The following is a 13,510-nucleotide window of genomic DNA, read 5'->3' on the forward strand; positions in this document are numbered from 1 at the left end:
TGAGTGGGAGAAAATAAGCAATAAACAAGATAAACAGATGAATTATATATTCTCTTAAAGGGTAATAATGTTACAGAGAAAAAAATAGCAAGGGCTGAGATAGAGAGTTCTGGTAAGACTATCATAATTTCACATAATGTGGTGAGGGAAGGTCTCACTGGGGCACATTTGAACAAAAACTTTAAAGGAAGTGAATCCATACATTATCTAGGGAACAGCATTTCAGGTAGAAGGAACAGCAACTTCTAAGCCCTGAGGCAGGGGTGTGCTTGGCTTTTTGGAAGAACAGCAAAGAGGTCAGTGTGGCGGGAGAGAGAGAGAGAGAGAGAGAGAGAGAGAGAGAGAGAGAGAGAAGAGAGAAGAGAGAAGAGAGAAAAGAAGGAGGAGGAGGAGGAGGAGGAGGACATAGGATCTTATTGGATAGTAAAGGACTTCAACTTTTACACTGAGTGAAAAGGGGAGCCAAGAAGTCTATTGGCAGAGGAGAGTCATGATGTGATTTAGGATATAAAGGATCCTTCATTTTGCCAGGTTTCAAATAGACTGAAAGTGTGGGGTGCTGTGGGGTCTGTGACCCCAATAATTATTTTAAGAGCCTGAATAAAATTTCTTCCAACAAAGTCATCCCAGCAGAGTCTGAAAGTCAAGGATGTGTCATAGTCAGTAGAAAAATGAAAGATCTGTTCCACGGAAATAATTGTCACAGCAAATAGGAAAAGTGGACAAGGCATAGCACTGGAATATTCTCTCACAAAATAATAGCCATCTCAGTGGTAAACACAGGCCTTCCTTTACATTCTACCTTGGGACCCAGTACAAATGCAATGTTTGTGACTCAGCTTATATTGTAATGTAATTTGGAACTATAAGATCAAGAATTCTATACCTAAAGACAATTGGCTCAAAGCCATAATGACTCATGGTTTGCAGGATAGATGAATTCTGTAGCTACTGCCCTGAGAATTCTTCACTACAACCTGCTGAGTTGCTGCTCTTCATGACCAGAATTTTATTGGGCTTGGTATGCTTAGCCTTATGAAGCATGTTGGAACAGGTTTATTTTTATCTCTACCTTCTGTTAAAAAGAATACAAATTGTCTTGTCTTTTGTCAAAAGGCACTCAATAGAAATTTATTTAAAAGAGATATTTTAAAAATGTAGAATTTCCCCCCAGTGGAAAACAAGTACAATATAACTTGAACAATTCTTTGGACCCCATGTGGACCATTCTCTGCACAGAGTTACATCAAGGGAAGTCCAGTCCAGTAGTCAGAGTGATTAAAAGGGAATTCCAGTCTGTATTCTTTCAAAGAATATTAAAGAGATCTATTTCATGATCTACCAAAAATTCATCTCAAATAACTTTTTCTTATGTTGCAATATTCTCCCTTAGCGCCTCTGCCCAGTGAAAAGCCTCAAATGTCTCCTCAACCTCAGTGAACAGGTTATTTTTGTTTCCCTTCTTATTCTCAGGCCATCTCAATCTATTCTCTCAAATCTACAGCTGGAGGGTGAGGAGGGCAAAGCAGCGTGGGCGAAGACAAGTTTCTCTTCAGTAGGTGGGGGTGATGTTGAATGGAAGACTGAAAACACTCGTACCCTGTCATAATCCTCTTGAGTGTTTCACTTTAGTAGAATACTTGTTGCTATCGAAATTGTAAACCACTTTATTCAAACATTTCATAATGCTTTAGTATAAGGAGTGTGTATTAGAGGGTATAATAGGTACATGTAATCTAAGGTGATGGATAAAAAATTTTGATGCTTGAGTACATTTTTAAAAATATCATGGGTGTCCGATCTAGAAATTTACATTAAACAAAATTACCTTGTGGGAACCAAAAGAGACATCTTGTTCCAGGTTCTGTTAATGCCTCTGTGGAGTAGACGCTTTTCTCTGACGGCAGTAAGAAGTACAGCTCATAAACTTTCTCTTGAAACAGGGTGTTTGGTAAGAGAATTTATGTTTCAAAGGACTCTGCAGCTTACAGAGAATATTGAAGGAATCCTACTTGAATTCATGATGGGAATACACAAGTTTCTCCCAGAAGGAAGGCAAGGCCTACCTGCTTCATATTTCCCTGACAAATAAGTAAAGTATTTGAGTTTCAAACATTCCTCTTATTTTATTGAAAAATAAAAATGAAGGGGATTAGGATGTCAGCAAAACAGTTATTAATTGATTATATAGTAAATACCTGGATGGGAAAAGAAGCATAAATGTTTACCTACAGCAGGTATTAGAATGAAAGAGTTTTTAGGATAAATAAATGTTTGCCCACCAATTATCCAGAGTTAACTGGAATATTATAAAAATATTTTCAATCTTCTTCCAGATATGAATCTTTAAGAACGAACTATATATATATACACATATGGATTAAATGTGTGGAAAGATAGAATTTGTAGAAATGCTGGTAAACCAAATGCCCATGTGCATCCTTGACTCTAATAAACCAACAGGCTCAGATACAGCTCTCTTTTCAAGATACTCAATAATGTTTGTGAATATCAATTAACCAAACTGGGTGGAGATTTATGCAGGCTTGTGGGTGCAGATACCATGACGACTAGTTTAGCAGGGTTATCAGGAATTTATGTATTGATTTTTAAAGAATGATCATTCCAGACCAGACAAAGGAGATGTGCTTTCTGTCATTTAAATAAGAAGTTTACACCAAGGTCCAGCAAAGCTTCAAGTGAGCTCGTTTGTTGGAGGGCTAATGGTACCCTAGTCCTCTCTGGGAAAGTGTCTATTCGCCCATCCACCTCTCAACACTTCTACAGAGCTTTCATCACAGCCCTAGGATTCTGAGACAAGAGCCTACATTACAGCACGAAGTGTGGGGATATTGCATCCTTTGTCCCTTCATTTGACACTGGGATGGACTTTGGAAAAGAGAGGATGGTTTGTCAAAGTGTCAAACAATAGGAAAAGGAGTAATCCATTCCTTTTCCAAAACATTGATTATTGAACATATGGCATCTAAAAAGATGATTCCAGAAGCCCACCTGGGCATTAATTATCAAAGTCTCCATTGTCTCCTTTCATACCACATGGCTCAATAATACTGTCTTACTGGACTTGTGCTCTTTGCAGTTATTTATTTCTCAAATGGTTTGGGAAACTAGAGGAAATAATGTTATTAAAAATATTAGTTGAACTTGCTGTTTAATGCTTACTTGTACAACTTTACAATTTTAAGATACAACTTTTATCTAAAATTATCAATTGTTGATTTAGTACACATGCCTTGTCATAGAAATGGCTTATGGCAGATAAATTGAATAATATGTGATAGTCTAATTTTTAGTATTGATTTATTTTTTATAATTACTTATCAAGTATTAAAATGTTTTTTATAACATTACAATATAATTTATCTTGGGATGAATGTAACATTTAAAAATTATTTCTAGTGAAAAACAAATGACTGGAATCTCTATCAGCAACCTTGTCTTCTAAGAGAATTTCCCTGCTGTGGGTGAGCATTTGTTGGTAACCACATGCTGGGCCTTGGCTTATAATTAATTTCAGAGTGTTGCATCAAAATAATGTAGTTGCTGGCTTGAGGAGTAGCATGAAGACTAATTGCTTGAAAGAAAAAAAATTGCAGAACAACACTTTACTCAAGGTTGACCTAGACACATGTAGGTTTGAGCTGTTTCAGAAAAAGAAGTTTATCAGAGCTGCTCAAATTTGCACGGTAAGATGAATTCCTTTGGGTTAAGGCAAAGAAGATTTCTGATAGAGAGTGACTATATCACTAAAAAGAAAAAGATAGTAAACATGTCAGATTAGTCTCCGTAAACCACAGCTCTGATCTCATCCCTTCCCTGTTTATCAATTCCCAGTGACTTTCCACTCGTCAAAGCATGACTTCAGCTATCTTAGCCTGACATTCAAAACTCTACTGTTTTGCATCTTCTATTTTCAACATTTGTCACCTGACACCTTCCTGCCCACATCTTTATAACACAATCCAACTGAACCTCTAAAATTCCTGGAGCCTCCTTTATTTTCTTAACTTCATTTAAAAAATTACATCTTTATTGTTGAAAGTATTACATATGCCCCCTTTCCCCCTCATTGACCCCTCTAGCCTGCCCCCATCCTAGGCCTTCACCACCCTATTGTCTGTATCCATGGGTTATGCATATATGCATACAAGTTCTTTGGTTAATCTCTTCCCACCCACCCACTCTCCCCTGCCCCCTGCCTTTCTGAGATTTTGCTATGTCTCTGGATCTATTTTGTTCATCAGTTTATTTTGTTCATTAAATTCCACATATGAGTGAGATCATGTGATACTTGTCTTTCTCTGATTGGCTTATTTCACTTAGCATAATACTCTCCAGATCCCAGAGACATAGAAGCAATGAACAGATGGTCGAATCTCAAAGAGAAGGTGGGGTGGGTGGGAAGAAATCAACCAAAGAATTTGTATACAGCGGAGGGAGGGCGGGGAGGGCTAAGAAGAAGTCAATGGGGGAAAAAAGGAAACATATGCAATACTTTCAACAATAAAGATTTAAAAAATATGTATACCTTGCCCTTAATTGGTGCTGCTGGACAGAATAATTGTGTAGTTAAGTTTAAAGGACACATTAAAATGTTTTCCAAAGTAGCTGTACCATTTTGTATTCCCACCAGCGTTTTGGAGGCTGCTCTTTGCCATCTGTGCTGGCGAGCCGAGAGAAGTTGTAGCAGGTGCCATGTCTGGCCCCCACCTTGATGAAGACGGTGACAGATGTGGGCATTTGAGCAGCCAGTAATTTTCTGACTTGGTGGGAAACAGATGCTTTATTGGTGGCTTAATTCTGATGAGGCTTTGGGGGTGTTCCGAGAAACTCAGCCTAGATTCTGTTTTGTTCACTTTCCGGTGAATCTGTACAGTACTTAATATCTAGAATGACTCTTCTATGCTAGGCAGATGGGTTTTGTTTCCTGAAAATGAGCCCTGACACAATATATCTGCCATCGTATTTATTCTTTACTGGTTGGGAGGTAGTGGTGGAAGGAAGACAATTATCGTATGCTCTTTTGTCTTTTCTGTCTTCTGTACCAATGTATATAGTTCCTATTCTAATAATGATGATGTTGGTGATGATGATGGTAGTGGTGGTCATAAGAAAATCCAGGTCCACAAAGCATTTGTGAGTGTTGCAAATGTTATTGTAGATTTTGTAGGGACATGGATTAGACTAGTATTTGCATTCCTCTTGGTAAAACTTAAGACAAATCTTTCATAGAGGTTTCATTTCTCCTCCCAAAGTTCTTCTCACTTGTCATTTCCCAAATTTCCCAATTCTTTCTCCATAGGCCTCTTTTATCTTCCGAATCCCTCACTTTCTTCTCCTCTCCCCATGTCATCCTAGTAAATTTATTGTAATATTAAAATTCTTCAGAATAAACAAACTCATAGAGAGATGCTTCCTTAGAAAAATAAAGGAAAACATACAGGTGCACACTGTTTTGAGCAGTTGGTGTTTTACAATAAAAGGTTTAGAATTCTAAGCAGTATTTGGAAAGTCATCTTCCCAAATTTGCACAGGAAGACTAAGGCCCACTCACCTTGCCAAGTGATTGTCTTCCTGGGGATGTATGTATGTTAGTTGTTAAGATACTGTTTGCAAGATCCAGACCTACCCTTGATACTTTGTTTTGTGGCGTTGAGGCGGGAATTGCAAACTGCCTTTCTGCTTTGCTAGCTGGATCTTGGTTAGACTCTGTCAATAGGGGGCACTTATCATTGGAGGAGGGAGGAGGACTTGCTTCCGGCTTGCCTTCCATTCAGTGTCATCCCAGCAATGGTCTCAGCAGTCGTTCACTTCTCTAATAGCAGTTGAGTCCAGTTGGCAGTTTTTCTAACACATGTAAAAGCAGCTTCATTGTGTGTTCCCCTCAGGGCCACCAGCTCCTGCTGGATGATGCCCCAGGGTATCATCCATCCAGTTCACTATTGTATCTCTAGCATCTCTAGAACAATGTTTGGCTATAGAAGGTGCCTAATCAATATTTTTGAATGAATGAATGAAAAAATTCAGACAGGCCAGAAATATGGTAGATTTCAAATGCCAAAAGGAATTCTCTCCTCAACACTGCCTCCGTCCTCCTGACCCCGAAACCCACACACTATATATCAGGGGCTCTGCATTAATCTTAATAAAGTAGGCATTAATTGTTCCATTTTAGATGAGGAAATTGGGGCTCAAATCCTTTAGTAGATTATATAACCAACTGTACTATCTTTATTCACAACAGACTGAGTTCAAATTCTATTCCATGTGAGTCCTAAACCTGAGCTCTTTCCCCCCTGCTTTGCAAAAACTGTGATATTTTAAGGGCCAGTGAGGCGAGTCATTGACAAAAGATAAATATTCTGATGCTACACTAAGAGAGTGTAACTTAGGAGCAAACATTTATTAGAAATAGTACTATTATAATTTTCATTTATCTAATGAAAACATGGAAATTGTTGTTAAAAGATGCTTTATAAACTTTGTGAGAGTCATCAGCAGCATACATTCTGGGGAGTCAAGAGACATAGATTCTATTTCTGGCTCTGAGGCTAATTAGCTCTATGACCTTGACCTCCCTGTATGTCACTTTTCTCATCGGCCATTTAGCCTTGTAAGTTGGCAATTCCATATATGACATAAAAATCTATATATGAATAAAAATGAACCAGCTCATCCCATGCAGACAATAGGAACCATCCAAGTATAATTCAGATAATAAATTAATGGAAGCATAGATCCATTGCTCTTCCATTAACGTGCTTGCATTGCCACACATGAAAATCTGTTCTTAACAATTTATGATATGTGCGCCAAAGAAACTTGCAAAAGTATTAAGTAATATAACTTTTTCTTTTTAAAGCTAGCTTTAGGCTACAATGATTTCTTAAGGTCTGTCTTGTTTAGAAACTATTTATTCTTCCCACTGAAAATTAAATAGAGGATTCTGTTTTCTGGTACTGGGATAATGGAAGAATTTATTGAGAGGTTTATCCAATAAGGGGACTGAAGTAAGACTTCCTATTTATTTGTCCTTGAATTATTTCTAAAAGGAGGCATTAGAATATTTTGATTAAATTCTCTCCTTTTGTGGCTTTGTGTTCAGTTATTATTTGGGGGATGCATCAGAAAGATTTTTAAGAAATGACTCAGCCAATTAAATAGAATAATTGCATCATAAATTGAATTCAATGAAATCTCTGTCCATTAGTTGAATGCCTGGGGACCTTTGACATTCTCTCGGACTTAGGGATCCGTGAATGCTGTGACCGCTGTAGTGTACAGGTAATAAGGATGCTGCCCCTTTCCCCGCAAGGTTGCCACTTCTCTCTCCCCGCTCCAAGGGAGACAGTAAAAGAGGGACGGGCAGAATGTCAGTGTAAAGAACCCTGGACTGGCACGTGGCAGACCCGGGTTCTAATTCTCCCTGGGCCAGTGCTTTGCTGTTACTTTGGGCAAGTAACCCTCTTTCTCTGGGCTTCACTTATAAAAGAAAGACTGAAGCAAAATATTCCTGAGACTCTTTCTGGATTTACTAGTCTACGACTTTAGAGCTGAACTTTTGGGGGGCATTTGTGATCCAGAGGAGACTAGTTGAAGAAATTGCCTTAACAGAGGGCTGTGATGAGTAAGCACTGCTGGAAACTGTAAGACCGAGAGTCCCCCTCAAACCCACCCCCAACCACCACCACCCAGGAAGGAGTCCTCCCAGGGGCTGTGTTTATAGCCCCTGGCAGACAGGCCCACTGCATGGAGTTACCTTCAGTTAGCATCGTGTCCAGATAGACAAGGCTGACTGGGGGATTCTAAGGAGGCCTAACGAGGCATTTACACAGGATTCAGGAGAGGGTTTTACTCTGGCCCAGGCTGTTTGACTAACAGGCTTTGTGTAGATTGGCCTGGGAGTAGCCGAGCAAGAACCAGTTTCTGCAGGAGAAGTACTATTTGTTTGAGCAGTTATATTTAATAACCCAAGACCTCCTGGGACAGAGACTGAATCAAGAATGTATGTATTTAGTTGTTAAGATACTGTTTGCAAGATCCAGACCTACCCTTGATACTTTGTTTTGTGGCGTTGAGGCGGGAATTGCAAACTGCCTTTCTGCTTTGCTAGCTGGATCTTGGTTAGACTCTGTCAATAGGGGGCACTTATCATTGGAGGAGGGAGGAGGACTTGCTTCCGGCTTGCCTTCCATTCAGTGTCATCCCAGCAATGGTCTCAGCAGTCGTTCACTTCTCTAATAGCAGTTGAGTCCAGTTGGCAGTTTTTCTAACACATGTAAAAGCAGCTTCATTGTGTGTTCCCCTCAGGGCCACCAGCTCCTGCTGGATGATGCCCCAGGGTATCATCCATCCAGTTCACTATTGTATCTCTAGCATCTCTAGAACAATGTTTGGCTATAGAAGGTGCCTAATCAATATTTTTGAATGAATGAATGAAAAAATTCAGACAGGCCAGAAATATGGTAGATTTCAAATGCCAAAAGGAATTCTCTCCTCAACACTGCCTCCGTCCTCCTGACCCCGAAACCCACACACTATATATCAGGGGCTCTGCATTAATCTTAATAAAGTAGGCATTAATTGTTCCATTTTAGATGAGGAAATTGGGGCTCAAATCCTTTAGTAGATTATATAACCAACTGTACTATCTTTATTCACAACAGACTGAGTTCAAATTCTATTCCATGTGAGTCCTAAACCTGAGCTCTTTCCCCCCTGCTTTGCAAAAACTGTGATATTTTAAGGGCCAGTGAGGCGAGTCATTGACAAAAGATAAATATTCTGATGCTACACTAAGAGAGTGTAACTTAGGAGCAAACATTTATTAGAAATAGTACTATTATAATTTTCATTTATCTAATGAAAACATGGAAATTGTTGTTAAAAGATGCTTTATAAACTTTGTGAGAGTCATCAGCAGCATACATTCTGGGGAGTCAAGAGACATAGATTCTATTTCTGGCTCTGAGGCTAATTAGCTCTATGACCTTGACCTCCCTGTATGTCACTTTTCTCATCGGCCATTTAGCCTTGTAAGTTGGCAATTCCATATATGACATAAAAATCTATATATGAATAAAAATGAACCAGCTCATCCCATGCAGACAATAGGAACCATCCAAGTATAATTCAGATAATAAATTAATGGAAGCATAGATCCATTGCTCTTCCATTAACGTGCTTGCATTGCCACACATGAAAATCTGTTCTTAACAATTTATGATATGTGCGCCAAAGAAACTTGCAAAAGTATTAAGTAATATAACTTTTTCTTTTTAAAGCTAGCTTTAGGCTACAATGATTTCTTAAGGTCTGTCTTGTTTAGAAACTATTTATTCTTCCCACTGAAAATTAAATAGAGGATTCTGTTTTCTGGTACTGGGATAATGGAAGAATTTATTGAGAGGTTTATCCAATAAGGGGACTGAAGTAAGACTTCCTATTTATTTGTCCTTGAATTATTTCTAAAAGGAGGCATTAGAATATTTTGATTAAATTCTCTCCTTTTGTGGCTTTGTGTTCAGTTATTATTTGGGGGATGCATCAGAAAGATTTTTAAGAAATGACTCAGCCAATTAAATAGAATAATTGCATCATAAATTGAATTCAATGAAATCTCTGTCCATTAGTTGAATGCCTGGGGACCTTTGACATTCTCTCGGACTTAGGGATCCGTGAATGCTGTGACCGCTGTAGTGTACAGGTAATAAGGATGCTGCCCCTTTCCCCGCAAGGTTGCCACTTCTCTCTCCCCGCTCCAAGGGAGACAGTAAAAGAGGGATGGGCAGAATGTCAGTGTAAAGAACCCTGGACTGGCACGTGGCAGACCCGGGTTCTAATTCTCCCTGGGCCAGTGCTTTGCTGTTACTTTGGGCAAGTAACCCTCTTTCTCTGGGCTTCACTTATAAAAGAAAGACTGAAGCAAAATATTCCTGAGACTCTTTCTGGATTTACTAGTCTACGACTTTAGAGCTGAACTTTTGGGGGGCATTTGTGATCCAGAGGAGACTAGTTGAAGAAATTGCCTTAACAGAGGGCTGTGATGAGTAAGCACTGCTGGAAACTGTAAGACCGAGAGTCCCCCTCAAACCCACCCCCAACCACCACCACCCAGGAAGGAGTCCTCCCAGGGGCTGTGTTTATAGCCCCTGGCAGACAGGCCCACTGCATGGAGTTACCTTCAGTTAGCATCGTGTCCAGATAGACAAGGCTGACTGGGGGATTCTAAGGAGGCCTAACGAGGCATTTACACAGGATTCAGGAGAGGGTTTTACTCTGGCCCAGGCTGTTTGACTAACAGGCTTTGTGTAGATTGGCCTGGGAGTAGCCGAGCAAGAACCAGTTTCTGCAGGAGAAGTACTATTTGTTTGAGCAGTTATATTTAATAACCCAAGACCTCCTGGGACAGAGACTGAATCAAGAAAATGTTATTTATTTTCCCTTCACAACCTGAAGTGTCACATTCTTCTAGGTCAAAGCTGTATCTTGCTTTTCCACCTGGTTTTAATATAGATAATGTCTATTTTAGTGAGCTCCAAGAATCCTACCTACCAAGGAGAGAAAGAAAGAAAAAAAAAAAAGGATTATAGAAAAAGAATTCCTTAGGCTACCTGTTTTCAATTTACATTTTTATTTGGGTGTTGATGCAATAAAACTAAGTGACTAGATAATGGTCCCATTCATTTTAGACTTTTAATCTATTTGCTGTATCATAGTTAGTCATGTTGAAGAGTCCTGGGCCTAGGGGGCCTTCAGAGACAGTCTGTTCAATGCTGGTAAACTGCCTCTCTGAAAACAAGCGTCCAGATGTGTAGCTTTTGCTGGTTTCTGTGGTATAAATTCTCTCACTGTGGTCAATTTCAAAGTATCCATGTGACATCACTGAACGTGGAGATGGGAAGAGATACACATATCGGCTCTCTTGATCCGTAAGAGCCGTTTCAGCACATCCCTGAACATTCCCAATGAATAGCTATGCTGAGGAATGCAGAGGCGACATTGTGTATTGTTGGAGGGAGCTAAAGGATGAATATGATTTAAGGGTTGGGCAGCTTCCCGGGAGAGGACGGCAGGAAAAGAAATGATCTGAATACAATTGAAATGAAAGCTGCAAAACTAAGCAAGCATGAGTTCCTGGGCCCAACTCTTAGATATCACTTTAGGCTAGAAAGCAGATGAATGGAACCAAACTGTCCAGAAACAGATGTCAGTACACATAATATATGTACATGGATATACCATATGATGAAGGTGGTATTTCAATGAGAAAGGAGGTATATATATTTTACCTATTACATATATTTATAATATATATCTACTTTTTCTTCTTAATTGCTGTCTATCCTGAAAAATGTTCCATGTGCACTATTCTGCTGCTGTTGGGTAAAATGTCCTAAAAATATCAATTAAGTCCATCTGGTTTAATGTGTCATTTAAGGTCACTGTTTCTGCATTGATTTTTTTTTTTTGTCTCGATGATCTATCCATTGATGTCAATTGGGTGTGTTCAAAATGATCACATATTGAGTTTATAATTAGAGGGAAAAAAAGGATTCTTAGGATAAGGGCAGGCAATCACACTCTCCTTCAGGTAATCTTGGGAAAGGTTTCTATAAAGTGCCATTTTCTTTTAACATCCCAGCCATCCGGCTGTTTGTTTAGTCCCCTGTTTGTAAGAGAAGCATAAAATAATATAGCATATAAACAGCAGCATTTAAAATTACATGGATGAGAAGTTTCTCAAAAATGTTAAAAATGGATACCTTTTAGAAGACAGATGTCTTTGACATTTCAAAAAAAAAGCTAATACTTTTCCCAAGCTATCAAGTAGAACACACTATTTGTCAAATGAAGGGGCATTTGTGTTGTCCTTTACCCTTTACAATGCACAGTCATTGTCTCACTTTTTTGTCAGTCCTCACAACACTCCAGGGCAGGAATCCTTCCGATCATCTCTAATTTACCAGCTCAGGGCTAAATAGAGCCAACTCAGGGCCCTTGGGCGGTAGAAACATGTTTCACATTTAGATCTTGTCTTGAGAACTCCTAAGCTCATACCACTGCACCACACAGTTTCTCCACAGTTTTCAAATAATCCAGTGGAATCCTGACAACAAGAATACATTTTTGTCACAAGACTTTTAGAGTTGAAGCTGTTTTAATTTTTGAGAATGTGATGCCATCTGGAAGTGGGATCCCATTTTGAAGCTGAGACTGTGACTCGTGATTTCCTGATCATACATACTGTTTACTAGTTTTATCCTTGTTTCTTCCTGAGATTCTCTGTACCAGACAGGAGGTAGGTGGCTGAAACATTGTGATATCCAGGGCCAGTGCATTGCACAACTCCCGGAAGCACTGTTCACATCATCGTCTATGTGAATGGCATCTTCTGGAGCTGTGCTGTGCCCCTGGGCAGTGGTACCTAGCCCAGGTGACACTGGGAGGATCCTGCCTTTCATTGTGGTTCTCAGTTCAGGTAATGTTAGCTCTGAGATTAAAAAACCAAGTGTCCAGCAGAGGTGTCTAAATCCTTGCATACTGAATTTGGCCCCACCTACGTTAGGTCTAGTGTCAATTATGATTCCAGGCTCCCCTAGAGACATGAAAGGACTGATCAGCTAGACTTTCTGTATTAACTCTTTCTTCCAAACTGTCTTACATATTTCATATATCCTCTTAGCATGGAAGAACACAATGCCTGACCTCTTCTCTGAGCTCAATTCATATATATATTTTGTGTCCCCAAAAATGTATATACACTTTGAATAATTATTAATTCCAATGGGTTAAATTTGGAAAAAAAAGAAATATCAACTGAGCTATCAGAAAATAGTGTGTATACATTTTTGGGGATACCCTGTATGTGTGTACACTTTGTTGCAATAAACATATATATATATATATATATATATTTTAAAAGAAACAAATTGCCTAGCATGGTGTTGGACACATAGTAGATGGTAAAAAGGTTGGCTTCCTTCCTTCCCTTCTTTTCTTTCCCAGGGAACCTAAGGAGATGGCTCCACTAGGATTCACCAGGAGGCACAAAACAGAGGTTTTCTCTCAAGCATGTTACTTAACCTCTCAAGCCTCAGTTTCCTCATTTATAAAATGGAGATAGTAGTGCTGTCTACTTTATAGAATTTTGGCATTTAAGTGAGAAACCGTATGTTAAGGACTTAACACCTCACGACACATGGTTAGAGCTCAGTAATAGGTGAGTTTATGCTAACTATTGATAATAATAATAGAAAGGGGAGCATTCAAGTGTCTAGGGCAGTGGTTGGCAAACTCATTAGTCAACAGAGCCAAATATCAGCAGTACAATTTCTTTTGAGAGCCAAATTTTTTAAACTTAAACTATATAGGTAGGTACATTGTTATTAACTTAATTAGGGTACTCTTAAGCTGGCCTTTGCTAAAAATGTCCTCAATCTGATTGAGGTACGTTTGCTGAGGTCGACCCCTTCCAACTCTCCCATCC

This window comes from Myotis brandtii, unplaced genomic scaffold, assembly GCF_000412655.1.
Source record: "Myotis brandtii unplaced genomic scaffold, ASM41265v1 scaffold436, whole genome shotgun sequence".
Classification (NCBI taxonomy): Eukaryota; Metazoa; Chordata; class Mammalia; order Chiroptera; family Vespertilionidae; genus Myotis; species Myotis brandtii.